This window comes from Tupaia chinensis, unplaced genomic scaffold (assembly GCF_000334495.1).
Source record: "Tupaia chinensis unplaced genomic scaffold, TupChi_1.0 Scaffold145411_1, whole genome shotgun sequence".
NCBI classification, from domain to species: Eukaryota; Metazoa; Chordata; class Mammalia; order Scandentia; family Tupaiidae; genus Tupaia; species Tupaia belangeri.
In genome coordinates, this window is record NW_006205272.1 from 6,922 (window position 1) to 9,940 (window position 3,019).

At 41.2% G+C, this 3,019-nt stretch overlaps 1 pseudogene; it reads left to right on the forward strand.

The window, feature by feature from the left end:
* Positions 1-1,020: 1,020 nt before the first annotated feature.
* Positions 1,021-2,475, forward strand: LOC102487838 (CDK2-associated and cullin domain-containing protein 1-like; annotated as a pseudogene).
* Positions 2,476-3,019: the final 544 nt, after the last annotated feature.

Here is a 3,019-nt window from a genome sequence, read left to right on the forward strand (position 1 = left end):
AGGGGAATATGCTTGTTATAGGACTGTCCTGCGCTGAAATCTACCAAAGATATTGTTTATTTTGTGTAGATCTATTTGTCTGTTTTATTCATTTTCCCAGTAAAAAAAGTATTTTGATAGAAAACTTCTCATTTTATAAATATACTCATGAGGTACCATGATACCATGGGTTTCTTTCATTCCTAAAACAAGCAATTAATAAATACATATAATATAAAATATTTGCCCCCCCAAAAAAGGGAAGGGACAGATAAAAGGAGCTTATTTTTTATAATTATTTTATTATTGCTATTTTTTAAACAAATTTTGTAGAACATGCACATTCATCAGAGAGAGAGAGAGAGCAAGAGAGTGAGAGAGAGAGGGAGAGACAATGTGAGAAAGCAAGTCACATGTCTGGGACTAGAACTGCTCTCTACCATGTGGGACTTCAGTGCCTTAACCACCATGTAACCTGCTGGTCCTAAATGCATTTTAAAAAAATACAAAACAGTTTTGTATAAATTTAAAAATTATGTAGAAACTTGTGTTTATGAAAATTGCATATTAAAGTTTCTGAGAGATCATTTCTCCCCATTTGCTCTCAGATATTAAAAATAAAATTAATACAGGTAAAATGCCCTGAAGGGTGCCTCTGTGCTATGACTGCTGGTCCCAGTAGGAGAGCTCCCGAGCACTCACCACCATCCTCAACATCTCCAAGAGGGTAGGCCTGGGGAGAGCAAAACACCTGGTACACCACAGCCTTCACCAACAGCTTATTTCTGCCCCTGGCTCCAGGAGGTAGCTGTCCCCACTGGCCCAGGGGTTGTGACAGGCAGCAGGTTCCTGTTAGGCAGGCTGGTGCAGGGAGGGGGCAGAGGGAGAAGGATGGAAGAAAGCATAGAAGAGGAAGGGACAGCTATGAGTGATGATGGATGACTAGAACTACAACTAGGAGGCGACCTTGTAATGTTTTCTGTAGCCACTGCCACCTCCACCACCCACTGTTGATTTCAGTTCCTGCCTGAGAGTTTTAAGGGGCATTGCCGGTGGTGTCAGATGTCTCTGTGGATAGGAAAGGCACAAAGGAGAGACTCTCAATGCGGTCCTCCACCACTGGAGGCCAAGGGGGTGACCATGATGTTAAAGAGCTACCACTTGGCTGCAGCCAAGGCAACCCCCACCCCAGCTCTACTATCAACCTCAACACCTCCACCTCCAAGCTCTTAATGAATATCACTATTAAAGATACAAGAGCACATCCTGGGGGCTTCAGATCACTTAGTGGTTAGGTGCTGGATGTTGATGTGATCAACTGTGGTTCAAGTACCAGACACAGCAGGTTGAAATTCATGCCAGGCAAATGTGTATGTGTGCCAAAAATCTTGAGAATAGAATAAAAGTGAAGAAATTGAAACATGGCCATCTCCTACAGGGAGTGATTTCTCACTTTCTGTGTCTCTTTTTTCTCTCTCTGGCAATCAAATATGCTCTGTAGGAAAAAATCCCTCTCTAAAAAAAATTCTGGACAAAATCGGATAGTGTCCTAGTTGAAATTTTAATACAGAATCCAGATGACTATATCCCTATATCCTATGAATAGATATACAGCTGTGTGTAAGAGTGTGTAAGCCAGCAACTGGAACAGATGTATAGTGATCTGATTTAAAAGATTAATCACTTAGAGGGACCAGCAGATGGTGTAATGGTTACGTTGCTGAACTCCCATGTAGTCTACTGTGGTTCAAGTCCCAGACTGAGTGGCTTAAACTCACAAAGAGAATGTGTTTATGCCTATATTATGCCCAAGATCCTGAGAAGAAACTGGAGGAGAAGGAATTGAGGCATGGCCATCCCACCTGGGACTGAGTTCTTCCTGTTTCTCTATCTCTCTCTGTCTTTCAAGTTAGAGGATGTGTCCTATAGCAAAAAACTCTCTTCAAGAAAAAAAAAATTATCACTTAGCATCTCAAAAGAGTTGCAAGTCAGTCCTGCAGACCTCTATATTAAAGAGTTAATATAGCTCTTAGACAATACATGGGAGCATCACTGAGCATTGTGCCTCTTTCTATATATGAGAAAGCTTTACATTAAAACCAGCTTAACAAAGACATAAAAGGTGGCCTTATAAAGCTGTTCATGAAACATGTTGAGAAAAGCACATTTACAGCAGAATGGCTTTATTTTTAGAAGCCCATACAACACATCTCAGGTCACATCTTCTACTATGGCAAATATTGTGAAGTCCTGTATACTCTCACACCAGAATGGGTTCAAATGGCTCCAACTCTGTTTTCTAAATTTATTTAGAACATTTTCCCTCTGGTAGTAAAACATGGACTTTCTGAATATGCTGCTCAAGATCAGAAACTTCAAAGAAAACTTATTCAGGGTGATTTTACAGGAGGTCACAAGTCCCAGAAAATAGCTAGGAGTGAGTTGGCTTATAACAGTTCATCAGCATATGCACGTTTCAGGGGGAAGAGACAGTGAATGTACTGAATGTACTTTCCTTCTGAAAAAGAAGATGCACCAGAGCTGCAGAGATTGTACTCAGAGCACAATGGGAGCCTGCAGACACTCAGGAACTCTCACAAAGCTATTTTTTGTTTTTGGTATAGGGCACATGTGCTTGCTAGAGAAACAGAAACAGCTCTACATTAAAGCAGCCACACACCCTCACCCAAGAGGATGGACATACCGCAATTCCTTCTCCTCCATTATCCTCTTGAGATTTTAGGCACTCACTCACACACACACACACACACACACACACACACACACATGCCTAGTGTGAGCCTCAAGCTGTAGAGTCTGGGACTCAAACCATATTTGACTAAGTGGGAATCCAGTGCTGTATTCATTATGCCATCTGCTGGTCCCCAAATCTGTTCTTACAAGGGGATATTGGATGTATTACTTCTGTTTATAATTAAAAAAAAAAAAAAGAACTGAAAATGTGAGATTGAGTAGTGATTAAGACATTGGCCTCTCAGATTGCCTACTATGGTTCAAGCCCCAGACCTGGTGGCTTAAA